Source organism: Oncorhynchus mykiss, chromosome 11, assembly GCF_013265735.2.
Source record: "Oncorhynchus mykiss isolate Arlee chromosome 11, USDA_OmykA_1.1, whole genome shotgun sequence".
NCBI lineage: Eukaryota > Metazoa > Chordata > Actinopteri > Salmoniformes > Salmonidae > Oncorhynchus > Oncorhynchus mykiss.
Window position 1 is genome coordinate 24,729,462 of NC_048575.1, and position 18,236 is coordinate 24,747,697.

Consider the following 18,236-nt stretch of genomic DNA (forward strand, 5'->3'; position numbering starts at 1 on the left):
ATACATTGAACATATAAGATAGACAAACGCAGGCCTCTATTTGGGACAAAGTGAAGGAGTTGCCTTGGCCAAGGTCTTATCACTGTTTGACAATGAGAGCTGAGTTTGGTAAAGAAAACCAGCAGACATGATTGCCAACTGAAAATGTTGTCTTGTTTGATGTAAGATTCAACTTTACAAAATATAATTTATTATTATTCCCACACCATTATTACAGGGACTTGGGAAAATTATGGTACCATCTGCCTATTGGCTAATTATCTTATTCAAGACCGCCTCAAAATACAATAGAGCCCCTTTAAGACCTAAAAAAATATGCAGGATGCAGGTTTTGGACTATTTTTATTCTGTAGAGGTTTCCTTCTTTTTAATCTGCTAATTAGGTTAGCATTGTGGAGTAACTACAATGTTGTTGATCCATCCTCAGTTTTTTCCTGTCGCATTCGTTAACCTCTCTGGGATATGTGGGACGCTAGCATCCCATCTGGCCAAAAGCCAGGGAAAATGCAGAGCTCCAAATTCAAATAAATTACTATAAAAATCTAACTTTCATGAAATCACACATGCAAGATAGCAAATTAAAACTACACTTGTTGTGAATCCAGCCAACATGTCAGATTTCAAAAAGGCTTTTCGGCGAAAGCAAACGATGCTATTATCTGAGGATAACACCTCCGTAAACAAAGAGAGAAAGCATATTTCAACCCTGCAGGCATGACACAAAACGCAGAAAAATAAATATAATTAATTCCTTACCTTTGACAAGCTTCTTTTGTTGGCACTCCAATATGTCCCATAAACGTCACAAATGGTCCTTTTGTTCGATTAATTCTGTCGATATATATCCAAAATGTCAATTTATTTGGCGCGTTTGATCCAGAAAAACACCGGTTCCAACTTGAGCAACGTGACTACAAAATATCTCAAAAGTTACCTGTAAACTTTGCCAAAACATTTCAAACTACTTTTGTAATACACCTTTAGGTATTCTTTAACGTGAATAATCGATAAAATTGAAGACAGGATGATCTGTGTTCAATACAGGAAGAAAACAAACTGAAGCATGCTTTCTGGTCACGTGCCTCTATCTAACAGAACACTTCAAGTGACCCTCATTCAAGATGGCCGTACTTCTTCATTACAGAAAGGAATAACCTCAACCAATTTCTAAAGACTGTTGACATCCAGTGGACGCGATAGGAACTGCAAGAAGGTCCCTTAGAAATCTGGATTCCCAATGAAAACCCATTGAAAAGAGAGTGACTTCAAAAATTCTGAATGGTTTGTCCTCTGGGTTTCACCTGCTAAATATTATGTTATACTGACAGACATGATTCAAACAGTTTTAGAACCTTCAGAGTGTTTTCTATCCAAATATATGAATAATATGCATATCTTATCTTCTGGGGATGAGTAGCAGGCAGTTGAATTTGGGCATGCATTTCATCCAGACGTGAAAATACTGCCCCCTGTAACCAAAAAGTTAAACTCATTAACTGCTTTAAAGTTACCATTTGCTTCATGGTGAAATCCCTGAGCGGTTTCCTTCCTCGCCGGCAACTGAGTTGGGAAGGATGCATGTTTCTTTGTAGTGACTGGGTGTATCGATGCACCATCCAAAGTGTAATTAATAACTTCACCATTCTCAAAGGGATATTCAATGTCTGATTTACCAATAGGTGCCCTTCTTTGCGAGGCATTGGAAAATCTCCCTGGTCTTTGCGGTTGAATCTGTGGTTGAAATGCACTGTTCCACTGAGGGACCTTGCAGATAATTGTATGTGTGGGGTACAGCAATGAGGTAGTCATTCAAAACTGATGTTAAATACTATTATAGCACACAGAAACAGTGACGTGTTATGTGACTTGTTAAGCAAAGTTTTACTCCTGAACCTTTTTAGGCTTGCCGTAACAAAGGGGTTGAATACTTATTTACTCAAGACATTTCAGCTTAAAAAAATTATCAATTTCTGTGTATATATATATATATATATATATATATATATATATATATATATATATTTTTTTACATAATTCACCTTTGACATTATGGGGTATTGTGTGTAGGCCAGTGACAAATAAAATCTCAATTTAATCTGGAACACAACAAAATGTGGAAAAAGCCAAGGGGTGTGAATACTTTCTGAAGAAACTGTATGTCAAAGTATGTTAAATATTGTTGGGATCGGCTAAACTTTGAACATTGAGATATTAAATAAATGATAGAGACAAAGCCTTGAATAGAAAGTTTGTAAAAAGCCAGAAGGCTTTGGAATGTGTTTGATGGAGAAGAGGAGAGCGATGTGTTGATATAGGGAAGACGGATGGATATCTGTGGGTCAGAAGGTGAGGGGTGAGGTCAGTTCCCCTTAAGGGAGTAATCAGGGTTAGTATCTGGTTACCTTCTTTCCTGTGGAGCCATAAACTGTAAAGGAACAGGAGTGTCTTAAGTAGGATGTATATAAACTGTGATGTCTGAAATCTTTAGCTGTCTGTTTTCAGCTCTACAGAACCTTTGTGGAATTATTAAACTTGGTTAAAGGTTCTATAGTGTCCGTGGGTTATTTACTCTGAAAAAGAAGAACCTAAAAGTTAGCGTTGTAGACAGGATTCACCACGATTTTTTATCAAACCAAAGACTCCAGATTAGTGGAACAGTAAATAAGGTAGGCAAGTTCCTACACCTGTTACCACTCATTTTGACATCTTTGGGAGATGAGAATCGTAGGCTGAATAATTCTAGAATACGGATTTAGGAAGCCTGAGTTTATTCAAAAGGCCCATTGTGTAACGACCGGTCGTAGCTTTATAGTAAATGGTAAGGCCCGGAAGGTAAACTCATACAGGCCTGTAGGGTAAGTCCTAGGGGGTAACTCCCTAGTAGGTTGGTTCCTGCTAGTACTATAAAGTCAATAGTAAATCCCAGTGGATTAATACCTGTGATTACTATTAATATAGGGTGAGTCCCGGAAGGTAAACTCACGCAGGCTGGAACCTGCGAAGGGTGAGTCCTAGGGGGTAAATACCAGCGGGGTTGGTTCCCTGTATAGCTACAACGGGGTGAGAGCCTAGTTGTATTGGCCATAAAAGTGTGAATGGAAGGTTAGTTGTGTGCCCTGTTGGGGTGGTGAACCATGGCAGATTATGTGGAAATAGGAAGACAAATGTGAATAATTTTGGTGAAGTATTATCAATAATAGGGATATTGGAGGAGATACGGCACAAAGACATTAAGAAATCCGTATTCTCCAGTAATAGATTCGCAGACGTTTCTGGTATCGGTTTTTGAATGATTATCCGGGGAAGTGTGTAGTGCTATCTTAGGAAATAGTGAATAGATGGTGTGTATAATCGACAGGAGTTAAGGAATCTAAGATACCCTGAATACCGTCGGGTATCTATTGATATGGCGACAAACGAACCCGTTTCTCCCTGTAATATAGAGATAGCGGAATAGAATAAAGCTATGGAGGTGCTAAAAGAAGCACACGAGCATTCTACCAATTCGGCTGGAATATGGGAAAAATTTAGCAAATTAGATAAAATTGGACAATATTTTCCTTCTGACGGTGAATTCAAATCAAATAAAGAATGCAGGGAGGCAATTATGACTTGGCACAAGGACATAAAAACAGAATCAAAAACGTAATATACCCGTGTTTTAATGTCAGCATTCTATCAACAGAAAATGCGTAAACCCATAAAGTGTAACACCAGTACTTTACTACAGAAGGCCTGGGAACGGGAGTGTATTGAAAAAAAATTGCGCTTCTGCTTTAATGACGGGGTTGAACCCTCAAAACAGTAATTGCGGGGGTAGTAGATTTAATTCAAGACAATGTTTTGAGAGTGGAATATGACTCCGCTCACCTTGCAGACGTGCCAGGGGTTAATAAGGCCATAGAGGAAATGGCTAACAACAGTTTCAATGGCCAGGATAAAACTAAGAAACGTAGCGAAAAAAAATCAAAACGTAAGGAGACAGCTCCCTGTTTTAGATGTGGGACTATCGGGCATTGGAAGAATGAGTTTAAGGTGATACTGGAACCTAGTGCATTAGCATATCACTTTATGACGACTCATGTGACATGGATTGGTTATTGGTAACTGGGGGACCAATGGGAGGACAGAGGATGCTGTTATTCAAATATTACAAATTATGTTTGTCAGGAAATAACCCATGTGTTACAGTGTGCATATCCTCAGTTATATCTTGGTTCCACCTAAGGGCACGGGCTGAATTCTGGAGATTGAGTGTACATCAAGAGACATCAGGCGGGGGTGTTGAGCATTGATTTGAGAGACACACTACTTCGAACAGTACCTGCAGTGGTTAAGATCGTCATGTCTCTCCTTGGGGGGTGCATAGTTTGCACGTGAAGTGAGGTCCAACTGCATAATGGGTGAGTGAAGACACCATGACACAGGAAGCGGAGCGAGAGAGAGACTAGATTCCACTGTAAGACATACAGGTGGTTGGGTCTGGAAACTACTGTAAACATCATAGCTGGTTTGGGGTTCAGCTGCTTTATGGGTTAATGTATCATATGATAGAGGATAGAGGGGTAATTGTACTGTGAACAATATGTTGAAAGCATTGATGTAAAAGCAGATGCAATGCTGAGTTCCCTCAAGAGGATGGAACGTGGATTAGGGATATGCACTTGCATATCAGGTGTTCGTGCCTATCAAGTGAAATGGAGAAGATGGGGAATAAAGTGAAAATGACATGACTTGGGAACACCTCTCGGAACCTGGGGCCTAAAGGGGAAGACTGGGTGAAAGCATGAGGAAGCTTTTTAGAGCTGTGTGGAACCCAGCAGGAAATTATAGAGTCAGGTGAAGAGAGAGTGGGAATTGCCATGGTTTCAGACTTTGGTTTTCATGCATATATAAATATGCATAGCTTATCACATTGTTTTAATACTGTTATGTTTTATGTTTGTTTTTGTTGCTTTCCAAGTATTGTGCTATCACTCTCTTAGGAACCAGAAAGGGGGAAATGGAGAAACCACAGCCACTCCATCTGACATATAACAAGACCGCAGATTCAGCTGGAATGGCATTTTGTTATGTGATGATAGATGGGAATACAATTGTGTGATCATAGTACAGAGGCCATAAGTCGCTTACATATGTGAACCTCGCGTGACTGGTTGTTCATTTGTTTGTTTAATTCATGTTCTATAAAAAATGTTTTCATGTTTTATTATAATTGTTTATACATTCAAGTCATTTCCAAGTTTATGTAAAGTGAACATTAGAATGCTATTGTTCAAGAGGAAGGACTGTTGGGATCGGCTAAACTTTGAACATTGAGATATTAAATAAATGACAGAGACAAAAGCCTTGAATAGAAAGAGTTTTTGTAAAAAGCCAGAAGGCTTTGGAATGTGTTTGATGGAGGAGAGGAGAGCGATGTGTTGATATAGGGAAGACGGATGGATATCTGTGGGTGAGGGGTGAGGTCAGTTCCCCTTAAGGGAGTAATCAGGGTTAGTATCTGGTTACCTTCTTTCCTGTAAGCAAGAAAAAAACTGTAAAAAAAACTGTAAGGAAGAGGAGTGTCTTAAGTAGGATGTATATAAACTGTGATGTCTGACATCTTCAGCTGTCTGTTTTCTGCTGTACAGAGCCTTGCAGTATCAGTGGAACACTGCAGTTACGTGACATTCCGGGGACATCCTGATGACAAAATGTTTGTTTGGAGGTTATCAACCAGTGAAATTTGCTGTGAAAAATATCCAGTTGAAACTTCATGTGAAATATCATCAACATGTGAAGTGTTCCAAAATCACATGGTTTCACATGTGAAATAAAATGTTACACATATAAAACATGAAAATTTCACCTGTGAAATCATGTGATTTTCCACATGTAAAATCATGTGTTTTTTCTGTAACAAAGGGCACTCTTGACCATTCCGAAGTCTAGGTTGAAAACGAAAGGAGACCAAGCATTTGCCGTTAGGGCCCCTAGACTTTAGAATGGTCTGCCATAAGATATTCAGTGCCTCTTTTGATATCCCTGCTGAAGACAATTTTATAAAGATGTTTTAATGAATGATTTAAATGGATGATTTTAATTAGCTATGCTTTTTTCATTTCTCCTGCCTCTTATTTTTGTTTCTTGTTTAGTACTTTTATTTTATTACTTTATGATGTGAAGCACTTTGTTGATTGTATTGAAAAGTTAACATCCAGTCCATCATTAACTCATTACACTATTTGATTATATTTTGTTCACCTTTTAGACTGTGGTCTGTTAGTTTACTGTGTCTGGGTCTTGTCATTTCTGATTCACATTGTGATAGCGGAAGTTCAATACAACCTTTGGAAGAGATGAATGACAAATGTATCATAAATGTATGGTATTTGGGGCTTTTGGAGATGCTAGAGTGGGGAGAACAAGTATATGATACACTGTCGATTTTGTAGGTTTTCCTACTTACAAAGCATGTAGAGGTCTGTAAATCCAGAAAATCACATTGTATGATTTTTAAGTAATTCATTTGCATTTTATTGCATGACATAAGTATTTGATACATCAGAAAAGCAGAACTTAATATTTGGCACAGAAACCTTTGTTTGCAATTACAGAGATCGTATGTTTCCTGTAGTTCTTGATCAGGTTTGCACACGCTGCAGCAGGGATTTTGGCCCACTCCTCCATACAGACCTTCTCCAGATCCTTCAGGTTTCGGGGCTGTTGCTGGGCAATACGGACTTTCAGCTCCCTCCAAAGATGTTCTATTGGTTTCAGGACTGGAGACTGGCTAGGCCACTCCAGGACCTTTAGAAGCTTCTTACAGAGCCACTCCTTAGTTGCCTGGCTGTGTGTTTCGTGTTGTTGTCATGCTGGAAAACCCAGCCACGACCCATCTTCAATGCTCTTACTGAGGGAAGGAGGTTGTTGGCCAAGATCTCACGATACATGGCCCCATCCATCCTCCCCTCAATACGGTGTAGTCGTCCTGTCCCCTTTGCAGAAAAGCATCCCCAAAGAATGATGTTTCCACCTCCATGCTTCAAGGTTGAGATGGTGTTCTTGGGGTTGTACTCATCCTTCTTCTTCCTCCAAACACGGCGAGTGGAGTTTAGACCAAAAAGCTCTATTTTTGTCTCATCAGACCACATGACCTTCTCCCATTCCTCCTCTGGATAATCCAGATGGTCATTGGCAAACTTCAGACGGGCCTGGACACGCGCTGGCTTGAGCAGGGGGACCTTGCGTGCGCTGCAGGATTTTAATCCATGACGACGTAGTGTGTTACTAATGGTTTTCTTTGAGACTGTGGTCCCAGCTCTCTTCAGGTCATTGACCAGGTCCTGCCATGTAGTTCTGGGCTGATCCCTCACCTTCCTCATGATCATTGATGCCCCACGAGGTGAGATCTTGCATGGAGCCCCAGACCGATGGTGATTGACCGTCATCTTGAACTTCTTCAATTTTCTAATAATTGCACCAACAGTTGTTGCCTTCTCACCTAGCTGCTTGCCTATTGTCCTGTAGCCCATCCCAGCCTTGTGCAGTGTGTGGACAGGTGTCTTTTATACAGGTAATGAGTTCAAACAGGTGCAGTTAATAGAGGTAATGATTGGAGAACAGGAGGGCTTCATAAAGAAAAACTAACAGGTCTGTGAGAGCCGGAATTCTTACTGGTTGGTAGGTGATCAAATACTTATGTCATGCAATAAAATGCTAATTAATTACTTAAAAATCATACAATGAGATTTTCTGGATTTTTGTTTTAGATTCCGTCTCTCACAGTTGAAGTGTACCTATGATAAAAAATTACAGACCTCTACATACTTTGTAAGTAGGAAAACCTGCAAAATCGTTGAGGTATCAAATACTTGTTCTCCCCACTGTATGTCCAGGTCATGACAACAAACCCCGTGACCACCTGATAAGTATCTATAGACAAATAGCCACACATATCTTCAATTGATGACATCCATTCATGATTATTAAAGTCAAGTTAGGAGTCCGCCCACATACATACTACAACTTAACCAGCTTCCATACAGCAAAATAAGAACGGATTTCCTCCTATAGGGGAATAGAGCACCATGGACTCTGTGACAAAGCTCATGGGTGATCAGAGATTTATGCCAGATTCTGTGATCAGAGATTTATGCCAGATTCTACAATCAGGTTTTATGCTTGAATTTTATTCTCTCATTTGTCTTTTCTCTCTTCCAGGTCCCTCCATGCTCTCCCTCGACTCCCATGAACACCTGTGTCCCCCCATCCCACTCACGCGCCCCTTCACCTACTCCTCACCCAATCTTGGCACCAAGGTGGGGTCCTGACTGGGTCCTTCATTCCCTTACTATGATGAATTCAAGCAGTTTGGGTAAAATCCTCAGTAAATGTGTTGTTTTGAATAACCAACCAGTGAAATAAAGCTCCATCTGGTCCTGTTTCTGTATGAGCTCAGCCGGATGGATTTTTCTCTCCTAATGTGAACATGGTGGTTTGACATCTGGTGCCAACCATTAAAAATTTGACAGCTAGGCCAATGAAATGCAGCATTTTTTGTTTCATAATGACATACAGTTGAAGTCGGACGTTTGCATACACTTAGGTTGGAGTCATTAAAACTCGTTTTTCAACCAGTCCACAAATTTCTTGTTAACAAACTGTGGTTTTGGCAAGTCGGTTAGGAAATTTACTTTGTGCATGACAAGTAATTTTTCCAAAAATTGTTTACAGACAGATTATTTCACGTATAATTCACTGTATCACAATTCCAGTGGGTCAGAAGTTTACATACACTACATTAACTGTGCCTTTAAACAGCTTGTAAAATTCCCAAAAATTATGTCATGGCTTTAGAAGCTTCTGGTTGGCTAATTGACATCATTTAATGTGAGGTGTACCTGTGGATGTATTTCAAGGCCTACCTTCAAACTCAGTGCCTCTTTGCTTGACATCATGGCAAAATCAAAAGAAATCAGCCAAGACCTCAGAAAACAAATTGTAGACCTCCACAAGTCTTGTTCATCCATGGGAGCAATTTCCAAACGCCTGAAGGTACCACATTCATCTGTACAAACAATAGTACGCAAGTATAAACACCATGGGACCACACAGCCGTCATACCGCTCAGGAAGGAGAAGAAGAACCCCATCCCAACCGTGGCAGCATCATGTTATGGGGGTGCTTTGCTGCAGGAGGGACTGGGGCACTTCACAAAATAGATGGCACCATGAGGAAGAAAAAATATGGATATATTGAAGCACCATCTCAAGACATCAGTCAGGAAGTTAAAGCTTGGTCACAAATGGGTCTTCCAAATGGACAATGACCCCAAGCATACTTCCAAAGTTGTGGCAAAATGTCTTTAGGACAACAAAGTCAAGGTATTGGAGTGGCCATCACATAGCCCTGACCTTAATCCTATAGAAAATGTGTGGGCAGAACTGAAAAAGCGTGTGCGAGCAAGGAGGCCTACAAACCTGACTCGGTTACACCAGCTCTGTCAGGAGGAATGGGCCAAAATTCACCCAACTTATTGTGGGAAGCTTGTGGAAGGCTACCCGAAATGTTTGACCCAGGTTAAACAATTTAAAGGCAATGCTACCAAATACTAATTGAGTGTATGTGTAAAGGTCTGGGTGTAGCTAGTACAGAGGAGTCAGGCGCAGGACAGCAGAGATGAGTAATAAAAGTAACTTCACTCAAAATGACCAAATACGTGTAGTAATACCAAGCCCACACAAAAGGACCAAAATACATAAAACAAACAGGCACAAAACAAAAACCATGGGGAAAACAGAGGGTTAAATAATGAACATGTAATTGGGGAATTGAAACCAGGTGTGTAAAACAAAGACAAAACAAATGGAAAATGAAAAGTGGATTGGCGATGGCAAGAAGGCCGGTGACATCACCCGAACAAGGAGAGGGACCTGAAGTCGTGACAGTATGTAAACTTCGGACCCACTGGGAATGTGATGAAAGAAATAAAAGCTGAAATAAATCATTCTCTATACTATTATTCTGACATTTCACATTCTTAAAATAAAGTGGTGATTCTAACTGACCTAAGACAGGGAATTTTTACTAGGATTAAATGTCAGGAATTGTGAAAAACGGAGTTAAAATGTATTTGGCTAAGGTGTATGTAAACTTCCGACTTCAACTATATGTGTCACGACTTCCGCCGAAGTTGGCTCCCCTGCCTGTTCGGGCGGTGCTCGGCGGTGGTCGTCACCGTCCTACTAGCCACTACCGATCCCTTTTTGGTTTGTCTGTTGGTTTTGTCTTATTAGTTTCACCTGTGTGTATTTTAGTTTAATTAGCGTCCTTATATATAGTAGGTTGTCCCGCCCTTGTTTTGTGCGGGATTGTTTTTGTTACTCTGTTGTATGGTGGTTTTCGTGTATGTATTCTCCAGACAATTTTGGTCCTGTGTTTTGGGCTGGTCAATTGTATGCGTGTGTTGGCGTGACCGTTTTGTGCGCCAGAGAATAAATTGACACTCTACTGAACCCTGCTCTCTGCGCCTGATTCCACCCACCACTCCTAGTATCTCGTGACAATATGACCATATTAGGATTGTGGAAATGAATGGGGAAAATATGTGATTTTTTTTGGAGGTGAAATAAGTCATGTTTACAACTGCGTAACCCTTCCTAGTGGTTTATTAAAGGCCCAGTGCAGTCAAAATTATTTTCTTCTGTGTTTTGTGTGTGCAACAGCTGATGAAACTAACACTGTAAAAGTGTGAACAAATTTGGGTTGTGGAAAACTGGTTAATAGACCAATAACAAAGAGAGCTAGTTTTCATATTTACACTTTACACCCAGACAGTCCTAGCACTTTCATGGAAATCTATTACAGTAATGTACTTAATTGTTACCCTGAAATTATTTGATATTGATATAAAGATGACTAAATTCAGCCTTTTACACATATTACACAACACATGCCCAAAAATCTAAGTTTGTTGGTGATGTACACAGTTTAGCAGATGTGCTTGTGTTACTAGCTCCTAACAGTGCAGTAAAAAAAAATATTAAAATACACAAATAACTAAAATCAAGAAATGTCAGAACGAATCCAATTAATAACCCAAATAATACTGTATCAGTAATCCAAATGCAATCTATGCATATATACACAAAAAAAGATATACACAAAAGATGTACAGCAGTAGATACAATGAACAAAAATGCAACAATTTCAAATATTTTACGAAGTTATCAGTAACTTCAATTTAATTCAATAGGCCCTAATCTATGGATTTCACATGACTGGGAATACAGATATGCATCTGTTAGTCACAGATACCTTTTAAAAAAAGGTAGGGGCTTTGATCATAAAGCCAGTCGGTATCTGGTGTGACCACCATTTGCATCATACAGCGCTACACATCTCCTTCACATAGAGTTGATCAGGCTGTTGATGTTGTCCCACTCCTCTTCAATGGCTGTGCGAAGTTGCTGGATATTGGCAGGAACTGGAACACTCTGTCGTCCACGTCCATCCATAGCATCGCAAACATGCTCAATGTGTTACATGTCTGGTGAGTATGCAGGCCATGCAAGAACTGGAACCTTTTCAGTTTCCAGGGATTGTGTAGAGATCCTAGCGACATGGGGCTGTGCATTATCATGCTGAAACATTTACAGTTTCCAGGGATTGTGTACAGATCCTAGCGACATGGGGCTGTGCATTATCATGCTGAAACATTTACAGTTTCCAGGGATTGTGTACAGATCCTAGCGACATGGGGCTGTGCATTATCATGCTGAAACATTTACAGTTTCCAGAGATTGTGTACAGATCCTAGCGACATGGGGCTGTGCATTATCATGCTGAAACATTTACAGTTTCCAGGGATTGTGTACAGATCCTAGCGACATGGGGCTGTGCATTATCATGCTGAAACATTTACAGTTTCCGTTTACATTTTAGTCATTCAGCAGATGCTTTTATCCAGAGCGACTTACAGTTTGTGCTTTCATCTTAAGATAGCTAGATGGGACAACCACATATCACAGGCATAGAAAGTAAAAAAAAATCCTCAATAACGTAGCCATCAGTAGAGTCATAGCTAGAAGGGGGGGAGGGGGTGTTAGTATTATTATTATTTTATTTTTTGGGGGCGGGGGGGTTGGGTCGAGATGAGGATGAAGCTTATTTAAGATACTGTTTGAAACAGGTGATGGTGTCAGATGAATGACTGCACGACTGCAAGGAGGAGGGAAGTTGCTCATTCACAGAGACAACTGGCTCGAAATCATGAAAATAATTTTCAATCAGATTGGCTGATGGAATGTGTCGAGATATCGTAACATCTCCTTGGATCGGATTCTTCCCCAAGAGGTTTCTAAACATATTTTTCCCAAGGGGTGCTTATGACAGATACCCCTTGTGAATACTGCGTTGCAGCTAGCGTTAGGGGAAGACAGTGTGGTCGGTGGAGAAGGTAGTGTAGCCTGTGACCATACCTGGTTTTCCAATCCATCATTGGGAGACGGGGTCAAAGGTGGAGAAATTCTGAGTTTGTTAAGGTATTCCACTTCAAGCGGGCGGAGAGGGTTGGCTTCATCCTCTGGGGAAAGTGGGGCCGAAAGGCCAAGAGGAGAAGCCAAGCTTTGGCTTTGTTGGCCAAGAGGCGCCATATTACTGAGTGCCGAATGGCCAAGAGGAGAAGACTAAGGGACACATGAGGGAGGCAATGTCTGAAACCTATCGTCTTCACTCCTTTGAGTACAGGGCTCCGGTTGCTTGGATGGATAGTCACGCTGTAGAGCGTGACCATTCTGGACTTCCTCCAGATGGTACCTAAGGGTGGTATTCTGCTGCATTGCAGAGTCCACTTGAGCGTTTAGAGTACTGATTCTGGACACGTGAGTGTCGCACTTGTTCCTTTCGGTCTCAAACTTATCTGTCATGGTTTGCTGTTAGAGGTCTTGAGTATGGAGGGAGAGATTCAGTGAGGAGATTTCTTCCGCTTGCTTAGAAATCAAGATTTCCATCTTCATCACCCGAGTTCTCTCATCATTCATTTGGTCAGCGACTTCAATGAGTTCTGCTGATTTGTCATCCAACTTAGTCATTGTGTTCATCAATTGATTGTCTTTGGTCTGCAGAATTTTGAGTAGAACCGTGTTACTCTGAGTAATGTTCAACAAACTGCCTGCATGTTATCAAATTGCGCGCTCCTATTTGTAGATAACTCAACAGATTTATCTAGTTTGGAGTGGACTACCTCGTATTTGGTTTTGGCTAAATCGAGTTGTTCCTGGAGACAACGATTTTGTTGAAGAGTTTGTGCTCATTCATTGTCATAAGTAATTGCAATTACTTTTAATTGTTCAGATTTCAAACGCAGTTCCTCGACTAGCAGAATGTTTTCATTTCCTGCTTTTGTCAATAGTTGCTCAGTTCTCTCCACCTGTCCCCTCATGTTAGCCATGTCAGGCACGTGCTTCAGCTGTGCACTGTGGTATTGGACTGATGCCACATTTTTATGGCGATACATCAGTGCAAACGTGGGGGAAACCATCACAAAGCCTGTGTTTGATGGTTGATTTTGGAGAGCGTTCGCAATTTCGGCTGGTTTTTGCGCTAATGGCATAATTAGGGTTGATATCGCTGCTGAGGTCAGAGATCAATCATTTTATGGGTGGAGGTTCACTAATTAGTGGAGGAGTGGTGACCACCTCCTTTGATAGCTTGCACATTATTAGAAAAATTTAGAGGAAAAATGTTCAAAGTTTGGGTTTGGAATTCATTGGAAGCTGCAAAGACAAGTTTAATCTATTTATAGATGTTGACGAACCATCAGTACCGTACCAGTAATGTGGAAGTTGGACGTGAATGAATTTGCAAAATAAAATTTTATTAATTAATCAATGCCAATGATTAATCCTACCTGGGTAGGCTATCTGGGTATTAAACTTGAATTAACCTGAGAAGTTTCTTCATGTAGGTTAATATGAGAAGTTTAAAAGTGTCTCATTTGATTGGAAGAACATTAAGTTCTGTTCAACAATTTAACTTATTAAATTGAATGAGACAATAATCCATACAATCTCCATTGATTGGATATCATAAGTGTAAACAGTAGATCAAATGTTGGGAACATTCAACACTGGCACTTCTCCCGAAGGCCGAAACCACATGGGATTCCCGCTGGGGCGGGGCTACTGTCAGTACTGGATTACTGAATGTTTTTGCAAAAAACAAATTTAACTGATTTATCAATTTAATGATAAATCAGACCTGTATAGGCTATTTGGGAATTAAACTTGAATTAACCTGAGAAGTTGCTTCATCTAGGTTAGTTTGGAAAAAAGTTTACAATGTCTTATTTAGAAAACTCATCAATTTGGGTATTATTTAAAATATATATTTCAGAATGTAAATTGCCAGATTTACATTTATTAGTTCAATTGGATAAGACATTGACATCCGTCTGGATATCATAAGTAATGACTTGAGTGTGACCTGAATAATTCTTCATGAACGAATATACTGTATTAGGCCACACGCCAGCGGTCAATGATTTCACACGCTGAAATCAAACGGAACTATCCGGGGCGGAACTTCAGACTTCAGGAGTTTCAACGTAGCACAATAAAACAAAATAGCTATTTTCCCTTGTTAGCTTTAGTATGCAAGCTAAACCCCCCTTTGTGCCTGAAAATGCAGCACATAGGATTCCCTTGGCAAGGGAAAGGTTTTACTTATAACGTATTATGTTCAAACCCTTTTCGGCGGTTTTTGACAAGTTTTAACCGGAACACGCGGCAACAACGAAATGCGCCTTGGTCTACTCGCGAGAGAGACAGAGATATATATATAACGCTGGTCAAGCTTATCTCTCCTGAATTTCAGTCTGCTGGCTCTTTGTCCTTGCTCGAGAAATTAATAATGACCGAGCCTACCCACGTCTGAAACGCGCCAGGCAGATATAGCCCTGCGTTTGGCCAAACGCTCTATTTCTCAGATTTCTATAATTAGCTTTCTCGGCCCTCATACAGAAACGTTACCCACTGACTATGTCAGCGAACAACACAGAGGCGGGGGAATCTTCAACACACACACACCCAATAATGCTTGTCTACCACTCCAAAAAAAAATAATAAACTTGGTATATTATGTAATCTGCTTTTCAATTTTATGCAGGCTGAATCAAAATGAAAGCGTCATTCTATTTTAGATTCCTATCAGGGGGCTCCAATAATGTTGTGTCTTTGGCTATGCCCGATTAAGTGATATGACATGCTATTCTATAAAATAATTTCTCCGTACTTAATATCACCTGATTGAGCTAATCATGTAAATGTAATTAACTAGAGAGTCGGGCACCACAAAATAATATTTATAGAGCTGTTATCTTCCGAATAAACTCTTAAAGACCTAGTAATATTTGACATCAATAGCAGTCAATATCAATCGTCATCTTAATTCAGTCTAATCTGAAAGTTGTAAATTCTTGGTTATCTGCACGAACCCTGGCTAAAAATTTGAATCAGCAATACAAAATTGTGTTTAATTGTTTATATACTAAATACCTAACTAATCACACAGAATTACACATACACATAATTAAATCATAACTTGATTACAAATTACATCATAAAGGAAAACGTCCCTAGCGGGCGTAACAGATATGACAGCTTGTTACACAAAAGAAAAGGGGCTGGGTTTGAGTGAAAGAGCGGGAAGACTGAGGGACACAGGGAGAAGCTGTGCTATCGTAAATACAGTATCTGATGCATTCTAAATTCCCACCCATTTGGAAAAGGAAAATGCAATAAATATTTACTCGGAGCTACGCTTCGGTAGGTTGGTGGTAGATGGAAGGCCGTGTTGCCAAACCGAGTCCTTTGAAGAATGTCTCTGATTGTCAATTGGATACGTTGTAGTAATGTCGTTGGTAGACGGGATACTCTGTCTGTTCCTTTCTAACCCTCGTTGCATCTGCTGTTGCTAACTCAACGGCCAGGAGGTATCACTTCTGTAGTGAATAAGAGTTCAAAGTTCATACCATTTGCAAATCTCTCATTTTAGAAGCTAAAATCACATTTCATCCCATCACAAATAATTTCATATTCAAACATTTAAATTGAACAACAATTCCATGTGAATCCGATAACTCTGATGTGTAGACTTTCCACTGTAGAGTTTGTCATCTTATCATGGATGAGAATGTCTCAGATGACAACCGAACTGACATATTCATTAAGTACCACCGCATATGTTCAATTGGTCGCATTACCAGAATATAGTTCATTTCCCCCCACCTTCTGATGTTCCCTGAATCTCTATGTTAACCAAAGGGTTTTGCAAATGTAACCTCAGTAGGGTAGAGAGAGGAAAAAGGGGTGAAGAGGTATTTATGACTGTCATAAACCTACATCATGTCATTACCGTGGTTGTGCTTTGTGCTGCCTCGCCTGGCCTTTGGGCCAGGGTGTATATTAAAGTTATCCTGTTATCACCCATCTCTGCTCTCCTGCGCCTGACTTCCTGGCAACCAGTCACTCACCCCATTAGTCACTCACCCCGTTACAGAAATAATCTGTCTGTAAACAATTGTTGGAAAAATTACTTGTGTCATGCACAAAGTAGATGTCCTTACCGACTTGCCAAAACTATAGTTTGTTAACAAGAAATTTGTGGAGTGGTTGAAAAACGAGTTTTAATGACTCCAACCTAAGTGTATGTAAACTTCCGACTTCAACTGTATGTTTTCACCCTTTCCCGATAGGATCCAATTCGGGAAAGTCGCATTCCTAGTCGTAATGCTGGTGAGTTACCGCCACTGATATCCAAAAGTTATTTCCGGCTGCAAAGTTGCTTCGGAGCTAGAAGCAGATCTGCCATATCTGTTGGCGCCATCTTCATAAATATAGGAGCTGGGTCGAATCAAGGTGCCGAAGACAGGCTCCTTCATGACCAGTATCTGTGACGAGACGAGCCTGGAGCTGATCTACGCTGCAATGCCCAACAGGCGTTGGCAAACACCTCCGAAGTGACAAAAGGTGATTACTAATAAGACAGTACATCACAAGTGTTTAGTAATATCACCCTTTCAATACACGTGTCACTCATGAACTCTTCCTCGTTTTTATACAGATGGAGGACAGAAGAGCTGCTTTTGTCATGGAGTCCTCTTATTGAAAGACTGGTTGATACTGATGTATGAATTGGGAGAGAGCTTTCACTCAGCATTAAAATTGAACTAGACGCATATTACTTTTTAGCTTCTTTTGTTATTATTGAATCAAATGGTACTATGGGGTGTGGGGGGGGGGGCTGTGCATTCGTCAAACATGTCAGAGAACTCCTTTCTTATATGGGACACCGTACAGGAAGGTATGACAACTGACATGTTTGGCAAGATATCCCCAGGACTACTAGATAATAGGTAAAGTATATGTCTCTGATAGGTTAAGTATCTGTACTGGCTATGAATTACGTGTAATATGTGCACGTTGTTATATTAGCAGAACACTGCTTCTACAGTATTATGTGAAGTATGGTTTATTCTACATATAACTTACACTTGAAATGTATCAATACACTTTGTTTACAATCACTACAAAAGTTCAGCAATTGCACTCTTCTCATATTCCTCTGGAGGAAGCTTTGAATTGGGCAGTGGCATACAGAGTGGTTTGAGAAGAGTGCCATCCTCCCTGCATCTGACATCTGCCTGTAGTTATTGAACTCTGCCTGCTGGAATCATGGTTTGAGGCAAGCTCTGTCTTAACCAGAATGGAATGTCATGCACTCCACCCCTCCTGCCAGCTGACTGCACCTGTCCATGACCTATACAGTGCCTTGCGAAAGTATTCGGCCCCCTTGAACTTTGCAAACCTTTTGCCACATTTCAGGCTTCAAACATAAAGATATAAAACTGTATTTTTTTGTGAAGAATCAACAACAAGTGGGAAACAATCATGAAGTGGAACGACATTTATTGGATATTTCAAACTTTTTTAACAAATCAAAAACTGAAAAATTGGGCGTGCAAAATTGTTCAGCCCCCTTAAGTTAATACTTTGTAGCGCCACCTTTTGCTGCGATTACACCTGTAAGTCGCTTGGGGTATGTCTCTATCAGTTTTGCACATCGAGAGACTGAAATTTTTCACCATTCCTCCTTGCAAAACAGCTCGAGCTCAGTGAGGTTGGATGGAGAGCATTTGTGAACAGCAGTTTTCAGTTCTTTCCACAGATTCTCGATTGGATTCAGGTCTGGAC

The 18,236-nt window shown here is 40.3% G+C and overlaps 1 long non-coding RNA gene across 1 annotated transcript; it reads left to right on the forward strand.

Moving 5' to 3' along the window:
* Positions 1-2,908: 2,908 nt before the first annotated feature.
* On the forward strand, positions 2,909-17,221 carry LOC118937338. Its single transcript, XR_005034603.1, has 4 exons — positions 2,909-4,403; positions 8,206-8,303; positions 16,739-17,012; positions 17,107-17,221. It is a non-coding gene; the product is annotated as an uncharacterized LOC118937338 (long non-coding RNA).
* The last annotated feature ends 1,015 nt before the right edge of the window (positions 17,222-18,236 follow it).